At 46.8% G+C, this 12,897-nt stretch overlaps 1 protein-coding gene across 7 annotated transcripts in view; it reads left to right on the top strand.

Moving 5' to 3' along the window:
* LOC133123801 (zinc finger E-box-binding homeobox 2-like) overlaps positions 1-12,897 on the top strand; it is a 75,341-nt gene that overhangs the window by 38,952 nt on the left and 23,492 nt on the right. Inside the window, exon 1 of one of the 7 annotated variants that reach the window (XM_061234369.1) lies at positions 12,852-12,867. The exons of the other annotated variants lie outside the window; for them this stretch is intronic. The gene's annotated coding sequence lies outside the window, so the exon portion shown is untranslated. Of the gene's footprint in view, positions 1-12,851; positions 12,868-12,897 lie in introns of those variants that run through there. 7 annotated transcript variants of the gene reach the window in all.

Consider the following 12,897-nt stretch of genomic DNA (forward strand, 5'->3'; position numbering starts at 1 on the left):
TCGTTGTCCGAAAATGTGTTTAGATAGGGTGTCAAACTGGCAGCATTTTGTGGCCTCGGTTTCTCAGCTATGAAGTAGCTATTTGGGTTGGTGTTGAATTGGGTTTTTGGGTGTGACCGTGTGTGTGCATGTGAGGCTACATGTGTGAAGACTGGACTAACGTGTGAATGTGCATGTACAGTTTAGAAGTGACTGGGTGTGTTTGTTTAGTGACAGTGCTGTAAACAAAGTCCGATACACAGTCGCAGTGTGTGTGTGATTATGTGTGTGCGGTGTAAATAAACAGCTCTATTCCACAGCAGCTGTGTGTGTGTGCGTGTGTCTGTGCACGTGTGCGTGTGTGTGTGTCTGTGTCTGTGTCTGTGTCTGTGTGTGTGCGTGTGCGTGTGTGCGTGTGTGTGTGTGTGTGTGTGTGTGCGCGTCTGTGTGTGTGTGCGTGTGCGTGTGTGTGTGTACCTGCGGAGGCTGCTCGGCACCCCCTGTGCCCTCACACACACAGGCCCCCTCTTTGTGCTCCAGTGTCCGATTGCCAGCTCCGTCTTTCGTTTAATATGCTGATGTCATCTGTTTGTCCCTCACAAGCCCCTAAAGCCCTACCCTGGGGGTGTACATCTGTTCATGGCACCGCCGCGGAGGTGTCCCGCCTCCAGCAGCGGGACGCCCCCCAAACGACAGACAGGCTTGCGTTTCTTCTCCACGTTTACCAAATAAATTATTCTGTGTGTTTGTGGTTCAAAAGGGTACCTGAACATCATAATAAAGGAAGACAGTCAAAACATTTAAACCAAAACGTCTGAACGGGGAGCTTTACCAAATGCATCGTGGCTGTTTTGCGAAAGAGAGGGACTTTGTTTCACCCATAACAAAATCTGACCTTCTCTTGTTATTGTCAGAGGGTTCTTCTTTTACCAGAGACCTATCTGACAATCTGAAAACCCATTTAATCTTCTACCTCTTCAAACTGTCACTGTGCTTTAGGAATGATTTTAATGTAGGTCTTTATATGCAGACCAGCGTCATAATTGTAAATCCAGAGCACAGGAAGCATGCCGTATGCATGTATTTGAAAATTTAATTGAATTTATTTTTATGTTGTCATTTAAAATACACTTAAATTTACAGTGCTTTGTGTGCAGAGAGACTGGCAGAGGGTCTTTATATTGAACAGGGATAAAGGTATCAATATGCCACCTGGCATTACCAGCCTCCAGTGTTTAAATAATTTAACAACAGAGGAAGTGGGACCCACCATGCCCCCCCCCCGTCCCCCGTCCCCGAGACCCCCCCCCTCAATAAGGGCTGAAATTGCTTCTTTGCGCCAAAGTAAAAGTATGCATACATTATTTAGCTGAACCTGAGAAAATCTGTCTTCTCCTGGGGAATTTGTGTCTTTTCCGGCTGCTTGAATTTCAGAAGCGTGGACTTCCCTGCACCCCCCCCCCCCCTTTACCTCTCTGCACAATAATAAATAAATAAAGTCACAGACATGTGTAAAATGAGAGTTTGGCTAGCCCGGGAAGACATACTTAAGCGCTCAGAATATTCCGGATACCGCTGCTCTTTTTAAGTGGTTGACAAGTGGCCGGTTTTCATTTGTGCGAGTGGCCCCTCTTTTGTCGCAAGCCTGCTCTGATATTCCGCTGCTCGTGGGGCCTTGTGGTCCACGCGCGTGTGAATGGAGCTTCCCCCAGTCTGAAACTCAACACATTGCTGAGTTCCCGGTATTGCAGAAACACCTTTTAAACTGGGGGTTGTCTCCTTTTTTGCAGAAGACAAAAAAACAAGATAAGACGTTTCACGCCTTTGAGCTGGGCCCTAGCTCCTGTGCACACGTGTTCTCTATCTGTGCGAGAGCCCTTATCAGAAACTTGCAGCTCTAGCCTTACCCCAATCAACCGGCCCCCAGGTTCACCGACGTTACCATTTCTTTCCGAAGGTGGACTTAAACCCACCCTAATATACCATTGCAAAACGAATAGTTTTTTCTTTTCAAATAAATCAACAGATTTGTTCTCTGTCCGCCGTACTTCTTGCACACTGCCGATACTGTTTAGTTTCTCTTTTTTTCTGCATGTTTTCCCCGTCTCTGCTCCACACATAATGTAATTAAGTATAACCAGTGTACTGTGTCTGCATTCCTGGAGCTGGTTCAGTAACACAAATTATAAACCTTATGAACCGGAATGAGGTTGTTTTTATATTGAATTTCGAATCGCGTTCGCTAACGAGGTAGTCGGGGTTGCGCTGGAAGTCAACAAGACGGTTTTGCCGGGGCAGAAGATCGCTCGCACTGGTGGTGGGGTCACAGACAAGGATTCATAACCTTTTTCATAAATGCTGATAATGGTTCAGGTTTTCATCAACAACTCTGGCAAACGGCAACAAAAAGGAGGAATTTTAGCTTTGCACGGTTTTGTGACCTCAACAGGAAGACGCAGTGGTCAGGGCACACTTCCTGTGGGATGTCATGCTGCTGGGGGCAAGGGAGGAGGGGAGGGCGGTTATTTTACTAATCAAAATATCTCCGAAAAAGGCAGGGGTCAGCCGAGGCGGAATGCAATTTCTCGCCATCTGACAGACCCCAGAATAAAGCGACGTGCCTCTCCTCCGGTATTGTGGGGAATTGCTTCTCAGAGTGACAAATGATTAGCTGTTATCTCTCTGCTGAATTTGATTCCTGGAAGCAGCTGAGTCAGGTGTCTCTGGAGAATCCCTTTTTTATTTATTTATTTTTTTTACAGCCGCTGAAATTGGTTTCCTAGTCATTTCAGGCCAAAATAGAATCCTTTTCCTTTATCTTTTAGCGCAGTGTCAAATAATGACTTGTCAGGTGTTCTAGTGATCCATTAAAAAATAAATAAAGAATAAGAGCTGGGGACCAGTTTAAATACATGTGTTAAAAAAAGGAAAAGAAAGGCATGCAGGTAATGGGTATTCACTGATCAGCAACAGTCACGCAAACAGCCGCAGGAATGAAGAGCGTTATTTCTCTGCCTATACAAATCTTGGCCCCCCCAGATTTGACTGATTATTGGGCCTCAGATTAGGGCAAAGGCTGCAATTTGTTGAACGTCCGGGTCGTAGAGGTGCAGCTTCCACCTCTCTGGTGTTTAGGCCTTATTAGTTCCACTGGGTCGCGTTCAGTCCTCGTGGGTGCCGCCCCTGTCACTTTGCAAGCGTGCCGAAAAGAGGAACCACCTGGCCTTCATCTTGTCACACCTTTTAAACAGAAAAAAGTGATAAGAACTAAAAAAGAAACAGACACAACGCACACAGGTTATTAATAAAAAGAGTACTATAAGCCGTTGGCTGTGAATGTTCTCATCACGCCGCATCTGCGGAAAACTGGTCATGCTGGAGAAGGAGGTTTCACTTCACCTCAGAACCTATTGGTGCAAGACCACCCAGGGTCATTGTTTCTTGGGTCTAGTCTACATTTTTTTAAGTGTGGTGTATTGTTACCTAAAGCCAAGAGGCCCAGAGGGTTACTTAATCTTGGAGGTGACTCTTCTAGGAAAGGCTCTCTTGTTTTTACAAGGAACTCGTGACATTTTTCTTGGCGTCGCCTAATTGTGAAAACCGCCCAGATAACCAAAGTCTGGCTGAAGTGTTTTAAAAGAAACACTGGTGAGCACCCGTGGGCGAGAGCCAGTGCGGCCAGTGGACGACCCCTCCCTGCCCCCCCCCCCCCCCCCCATGTCCTGTTAGAGCTGGAGCGAGTGTGGGAGCCCGCGTTCGCCCGCACATGTTGCCGGAGAAACGGCGTCCGTGCCTCGGTCCGACTCCCTGGTTTCATAAACAATGACGAAGAATAGCAACAAGAAATAAGGCCTTTTTATCTCCGCTGCTGTCAGTCGGCAGTGCAGAAAGTGAATCAGACATCCTGTACAGATGGCGAGATTGCCGGGAAACCTACGTTTCACCTCTGTGTTAGGCCTTATCTCCCAAGCGGGCAGCAGGGAGATCGAGACAAGAACAAACAAGAACGTTCGTACCTTCCGCAAATATGTCGAGGATAACTCAGAATTCTGAGCTGCATTTCAATGCAAACAAAATAAATGCAATTGGACTCTTTCAGTGTTCGCCAGGGTGTTTTTTTATTTTTATTGATGCTTTTATTAATAGAAGTCCAATGCAATCTGTAGTGACCAGAGAACTCGGACCAATATGGATGAAATTATTTTTATTTTTTTCCTTTGGGGTGCTGGAGCAGCAGAAATATGTTCTCATTCTACGTCGATTATGTTTGCCGCTGAGATCATTTTTGGGACTGGGTCCTTGGCCAGGCCTGTCAACCTCGCTTGGTAATATACGAGTTTCCGTCCCATCCGAAAACCCACAGGTCACCCTCCCTCCTTTTTCACCCGATACCCCCCAGGCAGTGCTCCCCGCTGGATCCGTTTTCACCCACATGCTCTAGACTTCAGCGGATTGGTCACAGGTTACCACAAACGGACTGCCCTCCCACACCCACCCCCAACATCCCCCACTCACTCTCTTACTCTCAATCTCTGTGAGGATGAGTATGAAATAGCAAGAGTATAACCTAAACTGTCCTCTTCATCAGGGTCGCTTTGAGAAAGGAGAATACGGGTGTGGGACAGCCTCGTATTTCAGCCCCTTGTGTTCTGCTATATTCTGATGAAATATCGATTTTCCTGTAGTTTAGTCACAGCATAATTGAATGGGTTTTTCTGATTTTACTTGCCATTATCATAGGTACTCATTACATTATTGAAAAGTCCTTAAAAACGTACAAATGCTTGTCGCTGGGGTGGGACCCTATACAGTAGGTCCATAAAATTGTTCCCCTAGCCAGCAATGTCTTTCTAATTTGTACCCTTTTTGCTTGGAGAATTTAGTCATTTGTATCCAAAGAGAGAATTATTGTACTTTCAGGGTTAACTTTTGGGAAATTAGATCCTGGAAGAACAAAAGAGTATCTCCACTGTCACTTTATTTCTGAGAGTGTGTACACAGCCCTCAAGGGAATCTGGTCACCCTAGATCAGTGGCCTACAACCCAGGTGTTGGAGTCTGCTGGTTTTCGTTGTTACTCTGCGCTTAATTAATCAAATAGAGCAGTCGATTACACAGTTAAATCACCTCACCTGGTTACTTGGGTGTCACCAGGGGTGCTGATTTTAATGATTTAAAAAACCAGCAGTCCCAGTAGCTCTCCAGGACCCGGGTTGGAGACCACTGCCCTAGATCCCAAGGTTGTTAAAGGGAGTAAAAGTATGAGGGAAACTCCCCCTGGTCCCGACCCCCGAGCACTCTCCCCCCCCCACCCCCCTGTCGAGCGCTGCCTGCCTGCCAGCCAGGGGAAGCCCGTCCCTCCTCACGACGTGCCGGCGCGAGATTAAATGCCGAGACGGCGACAGGAAAGAGACGGACAGGAAGAGAGGAAGACCAGTGTGGAACGTAGGTATCGGCACGGCTGCGGAAAACCGACCTCCAGCCTGCGCGCCGTTTGACAGAAATTCAGTCAGACGTTTCATTTTAATGACACGGCGCTCCAATGGGAGGTAGTGATCAAAGCCGGTAATGCGGTGGCCTGATGATTTCAGTGCCTTCTGTTTAAGAGATTAATTTGTTTTTCATCTCTGACGCTGCTCAAAACGAATAACATCGATGTTTAGTGCAAATCAAAGGGACGCATTGCTTTGAAGTCCGGTATGTTGGAAAAAAACAGTCGTTCTCCGGGCACTTAAGGAGTTAAAGGAGTAACTGGAAGTCTTTCCCTAGACTCCATTTCCTGCAGTTTACATTGTACAAGTCATTTAGCCTGAGTGAGCCCTAACCTGACCAGCAGAATAAATATGACTTCCGGTCTAGATGATAATTTGATACCCCGTGCAGTCGCTGGGGATCCCTTAAGTCGAAAGGCGACGCTTCCAAGCAGCTCTGAGGAAGTATCAAGAACAATGCTCTTCGGGCTTTCGCTGGAGCGGAGCCCTTAATCGTCTGCCGCGCGGAAACACGAGCCCGCAGGCGGCGACGCGAGGCGGGGAATCGCTCGGAGAGGAAAACGCCACGCGGTTTGGCGGATTCGGAGGCTGCGGGTCTTTGGCTTTTTTGACGTCAGTCCCCACTAACGTAGGGCATGTACTTTCTTCCCGCCTTCGCTTTTATTATCCCTGTTCCCTCCCAACTGAAGGTCCGGCTGCGTTGGCAGTAACAGGCCCTCGCAGAGTAAGATTAGGCCCATGGAAGAGTCTGTATAACTAAAGCAGCTTCCCTTAGACAACAGCGGGATGAAGGCACATTGAAGTCATTTACTCGACATTTCAGCTTTTAGCCGTCACTCTTATCGAGAGCTACTTTCACATACTGCATCAAATACATACATACATAAGATTCATAATTGTTTTGGCTTCAAGTGCTTTTTTATGCTTTCCTGAGCTTGTCTGGTGTATTTGAACCTATGAAATATTCTGGTCCTCTCGATTGGCTCAGTTGCACCAGGCAAGATCAATTGAGCACAAAAAAGGTTTTTGAATCCAAAAAGTGTATTTGACCCAGGTCTGTACTGCATACTTGATGTACGTTTCAGAGACTCAGACACTCTATGTCTTTTATGAAGCCACAATTATGTGGTCCAGGAGGGGAGGGGAGTCATAATATTGGCACCAGTAGGAGATTGTCAAGGCCCCCTTTGAACAGGGCAGGTAAATGATTGCATGAATGTGCTAAGGTGGGGGGAGGGGGGGATGAGAGGAATAGAGAGGATGAGAGGGGAACAGACAGGACAGAGCATCTATGCACACATCTGCTATCCCGCTCCTGGGGCTCCGGATCAGGGGGGTCGAGGGCAGGGAACTCTGGGACAGGAGGGACAGAAGCGCGGGGGGTTGGGGGGTCAGATCAGAATCTCTTTCACCTACCAGGGCCATTTCCACTACAGTCTAAGGAAATCCTGTGGAAAAGACACAAACACACACACGCACACACAAACACACACACAGACATACACACAGTCACACATACACAATACACACAGACACACACACATACACACAGTACATGCACATTCATACACACACAGACACACATCGCATACGCACACACACACACACACACAGTGTATATACACAGACGCACATCGCACACACACACACACACGCATGCACACACCCTGCAGCTTCATGCGGCGAATGCTTAATGCTTATTCATCTGTGTGATTAACAGGGGAATTGCCCTGTGTGTACAGTAATGCCAAGTGCACATTTTTTGTGTGGAAAATATGCATTATACAGCGCTCCCGTCCTACGGTGATTTCATGAACAATTTCACATTTGTGTCGCAGCGTTCGCTCATATTTGTAGCTGCTCTTTCGGCGAGGAGCGGGGGGGAGACGGGGGGGCGTGCAAGACGAAAGCGAGGCAGGTCGCCAGCTGCCATTCCTTTATAAAGTGTACATCAGTCCTCCCTGTGGAGGTTTAAGACAGATTTGTGGGATACAGCCCTGTTTGGGGGCTTTGTCATGCTAAGTTATTTTGCTACACAGTGACCCCAGGCCAGGCGGTGGTGTTTTGTTTAACAGCTCCAGTTAAAGATTAGGTGTTAAAAAAAGGTGACTTTAGGCCATCAGAAGGCCCCCAGGACTCGGAGTTTAGTGAGGGGTCCTGTCAGCCAGTGAGGAGGGATGAAAGGGTTCTCAGGCCCAGCCCCCAGCCCCCTGCCAAGGTGAAACACATTCACTGATACACACACAGATACACACACACACACACACTCCCAGACGCAAATACACTCACACACGCACACATGTACTCCCAGACACTGTTGTGTCTAGGAAACAAATACACTCACACACACACGCGCACTCCCAGATATACAAGCACACACACACACACACACACACACACACTCTCACACACAGACGCTCGCACACTCTCACATGCACTCCCAGACATACACACATACACACACACAAACACAGATACACGCACACATACACACTCTCACACATGCTCACACTCTCACACACACACTCCCAGACTCACACACAATCACACACACACATAAAACACAAGAACTCAAGCATAGGTCCCCAGACTCACGACTAGACCATCTTAAATGTAGAGGAGAGCCCTTTAAGATGTGCTGTTTGTCCCCTGATCACCTGACTGTTCACTAACAGAGCCATATTATTCCGCACGCAGTAACTGCGACTAGACACGGCGCGGTTGAAGCAGCAGAAGATTAGGGCCGTGATGAGGGCCCGTGTAGGTTGGGGTCCCTGTTTGGCTGTGATTAATTGGGGGCCGGTCGCAGCACAAGCGCAGGGACAGCGAGGCCCGGGGCCGTTCCTGGGGGACAGAGGGCCGAGGGGCCGGGGATGAAAAGAGAACCCATTTCCTGCGGCTCGTTTCGTACCTGGTAGGGGTGCCATTCAGGTGACAAACGTCCCGGCCCAGAGAGGGGAACAGATGCGACTCGCACCCTCATTAGCATTTGAATGGGCCTGATCAGATTTGGATAGAGACCAGGGAGGGGGTCCTCACCTGGACACCAAGCCTCGGTTCTCTGATCTTTATCCCGTCTGAGGGCTCTGTCGCTGTCCCCCACTGGCGGGTTTTGGACAGTAAGGCTCGTTCCTCAACTCGGAAAATGCATCTCTCACACAGATTTTTTTTACCTCTGCTGGCCTTTTTTAAAATAGGATGAGGAAAGCGCTCCCCCCCCCCCCCCCCCCGGTAAACTCTGCTCTTTGGCTTGGAAGTCTTCCAGAACACCGGCTTTGCCAGCAAGACCCCCACCCCCTCGTTTAGCCGCACGGCTACATTTCAGACCGGAGCTTGTTTTTTTATATTATATTTATTTATTTATTTTGTATTCGTGCTTTGGGAAAAAAAAAACGGTAATACTTTGCGCCGAAAAGGCCGAATATTAAGCTGCGATATTGTTCGGGCTGCCGGCGAACTGTTTAAGGGGGGATTTGAGAGAGAGAATTAGACGCACGTCCCTCATGCATACCCAATGCCCTCCTTTTGTATTTTATTGCAGTTGGTATTTTGACGCGATTAATTGCTTCGTCAAAATCGGGAATCGGGTTTTCACACCAAATAAGATGCGCACGAATACAGTCATTGTTTTTAATCGGTGTTCGGTTTTAATTCAGGCAGTCTCTCCAGTCCTCATATGCTGCTTTGGGATTTGGAAGTCCACAGATTTTAGGCCGGAGCACAGAGCAGTAGTTCTTTTGTATCACTTTAACACCAAGTCTGTCTGATAGTTTTGTTGTTAGTTTTTTTAATCATCCTGTTTGCAGAAGCAGAAGACGTCACCATCGAATGACTGTTACAGTGCGTAATTACAGTTCTGGTTCTGCTTAACTGTTATTAGCAAAAATATACAGTAATCTGTTCTGCCGCTGCAATATGTTATTGTAGCATTCTAATTAATCTTACAGGAAGTGTAATAAATTTACAAAGTCAAATTGAAGCAGTGCAGAATATAGATTTATTAATGCTTTTAATCAGTTGTGGCAAAATTAATTTTGCATTGATTGCTTACATTTGAATTTGCATATGCTTAGTGCAAGTAATTCATTTTTATGGATTCCTTTTTAATAAAATGGAGTATTTGGCCCTTCAGCGACAAAACATTGCTGATTTCTGCCGATTGTCTTCAGTGTCACATGCAATGATGTAGAAGAAAATACTTTTTTTCTCAGAATTTTCTTATTCATACAGTGGGAAAAAAATAATTTAAGAAAACTCCAAGGTGCTATGCAGTATTTTAGCATTATTTCAGAATCAGTCGTCCTTGTCCCTGCTGGCCGTGACAGAAAATGGATTTCGTCAAACTAACTCGCGAAAAGAATTTAGCGTTTGCTTGTCGAGCGAGACAGGATGAAATCACGCTGTCATGCTGCGCAGGTTCGGAACGTGTTGCTTAGATCACAAGACCGCTGTCACGGTGATGTCCTGTCCGCCTGTTCTGCTCAGCCCCCCACCCCCCGACCCTTAATACGTTCCTGACAGCGCTCGCCTGTGCTGGTAGTGGAGTGTAACTGATGACAGCCGAAGGTAAGTAAATAAAAGTATCAGGTTAGCGTTAGCGGTAAATAAAAGTGTGCGGTTAGCGGTAAATAAAAGTGTGAGGTTAGCGGTAAATAAAAGTATGAGGTTAGCAGAAGTGAAAAGGGATAGCGTAGGGGCAGGGAGGTGGCGTTGAAGGTGTCCGTGAGGGCCCCCGGCTGACTCAAACCTGAATGGGTGTGTGTGGTACTGGAGAATTTGGCGTGGGGTTGTCCCACAGTGGGCTCATGCTCGAGAAGATAGAGAGAGAGAGAGAGAGAGAGAGAGAGAGAGTTGGTAGAGAGAAAAGAGAAAGCAATTCACACAGAGAGAAAGATGTAGAGCGAGAAGAGAGAGGCGGTAAAGTGAGAGATGTAGAGAGAGAGAGGGAGATTGGCAAAGAGAGCAATACACATAGAGAAATATGTGGAGAGAGAGAGAGAGAGAGAGAGAGAGAGAGAGCATTCAGTGATAAGTGTCTGCTTACAACATTATCCTCTCAGGCATGAAGAGGTTGTTGCAGACGTGTACTGTACATGATCCTGCTCCAGGGAGTAGGCAAGCAAATGCGGGCAGAGCAGTGTCTCAAGCATACTGCATCTGACCATACTGCCCCATCTGACTATCTACAGTATAATTACAAATAGGATTTGTCAAAGACATAACTTCACATGCAGCTTGCCTGTGATTAATCCGTAATTGAATCACTAGCTGCACAGTCTTTTTACTGACAATCCTTACTCCTATGTTTTGGGACAATACAAATCTTTTTTAGTATTATTATATTTGGATTTAACACTGAAGAAAAGAAGCTTTTCAAGGTATAAGTAATTGCCTTATAAACCGGGACTTGCGGTTAGAGATGCGGGTGATATACGGTATTTTGCATTGCGTTTCAGACATTTATACCTGATTTAAAGTGTTTACAGTGAGATTTAAATCAGCCCGCGACACAAAACAGTTTTCAAAGTCGCATGAATATTTGCTGCGTAATTCCTGATTGTAAAGCAGCAGTTTGAAAACCTCTCCTATCCCTCATTTTGAAGATGGCAGATTATCCATCTGGACTGTACAGAAAGTTTCAGATTGTGTTTGGCAACTTGCCACGTGAAAATAGATTTAAAAATTACACCAGAGTCCAAATAGAAACTCCGCTGATTTGCAGGTGCCCTCCTCTCTCTGTGTCGTGTTTTTCTTCTCAGTTTAAACACCGCTCGAGTTGTGTTTTGAAGAGCGTACAAAAACATGTTTACCTGAAATAGGTTATTGCATTTACTGGAAGAAAGTTAGAAAAAGGCCTTTGTTCTGGCAGAAAATGTGAAATTGTCCTCCCTTTTGTGCGAGAGAACCGGCAGTTAGTTCAAGACTCGAACCGAAGCCGTTTCGACCTCCAGAAATGTTTTATGTTTATTCGGTTAGTTACGGTAATTATAGCCAATAAGTGACAGCCAGAATCGCTCAAGAGAAAGTGAAGGCTGTTTTCTCTCACCAGGCCCTCGCTGAAGAACATCTGCTGAGAGATTTGCATATTAATTAACCCATATTAACTCTAATTATTCGGGGAAATGATCAAATAAATTACATTTTCTAATTTTAACCTTTCCTTTTGCTTTCGCGCCGATGAGAGCGGTGAGAATCGGGGAGATGGGCCTCACCTGAGCCAGCGTCTCTGGAGATTAACCTTTTTTTATTTCGCCGTTACACGCGTCCTGTTGTTTTTTTCCTGTTCGGTTCCTGGGCACTGCCTAGGGAGTTGTTGTGTGTCTTTTCTGCGTGTGGGGAGGGGGGTGGGGGTAGGGGGGGCTGAGAACATTTGCAGAGAGGGGAGGAACATGTGTGCGGGGAGGCACAGATGGCGAATCTGTCCGGGGCGAGCGGAGGCGGACCCACGGATCGGTCGAGCAAACCTTGGAGCTCTCTTTTTCCAGCCTGTTGCACCGGCCTCCTGCGAGTAAAAAGGGAGTTTAATTCAATTAGAGTCAGGCTACTGTGAGCGACTCATGGCTGGAGCGACTGAACATAACCACCCCCCCTTTCAAACTCACGCACACACACAAACTAAGGCCCAACCACAGCCGTATAACCAACACCTGTATACACACAGGCATGCACACATCTCTTTTAATGTGAAACTCTGTGTTCAGTTCATTTTTTGAGAAGTGGATTTAAACAGCATTAACTGTAAGTGCTCGAATCAATGAAGATAGTTTCAACTCGACAACAAAAGATTTGTTTGAAAAGTAGCTTTTATGTAAAATTGACTTAATTTTGCCCTCCCTATCTCTAATAGTGAAAGTAGACTAAACACATCCAGATACAAGCCAGATTAGTCTTATCATTATTCCTCAAACTGGGGGACACAGCTGCTGTGAAAATGATTCAAAGGTCATTGTTAGACTTCCACCGGTCTGTGGCCACAAGGCAGTGATCTCATTTCCACTTCAGGGCTCCCCTACCTCATGCAGCCGCTCAGGTGATCCCCTCCCGTCAGTGAGACAGAACAGAGAGAGAGAGAGGTATCGTCATCCTCCAATAGGGACAACACCCCTCCTCACCGTGAAAGATCACGTCACCTGGAGCAAAAACAACCTGACACTGCCAGCACCGCTCCCCTTCGCCAGAGCTGGAACCGCACACAGAGGGGAGGGGGAGCCTTTGGATGCCTGCCTTTTTCTGGGCACACCTTTATCTGCGGTTGCCCCTTTTTGAAAAATCGGTCTGGTTAGTCTGGACGGGGGTTGTGAAAGGAACGAGAACACAGCAGAGCCTTGTCTGGGATCCCTAGAAGGTGTCCGGAAACCCTTTGCGAACGTGGCGTTTTGTCAGTGCGCTCCTAAAAGGTACGTCGGTGTTAGCACGGTGGATTGTGC

Source organism: Conger conger, chromosome 3 (genome assembly GCF_963514075.1).
Source record: "Conger conger chromosome 3, fConCon1.1, whole genome shotgun sequence".
In the NCBI taxonomy this organism is placed as follows: domain Eukaryota; kingdom Metazoa; phylum Chordata; class Actinopteri; order Anguilliformes; family Congridae; genus Conger; species Conger conger.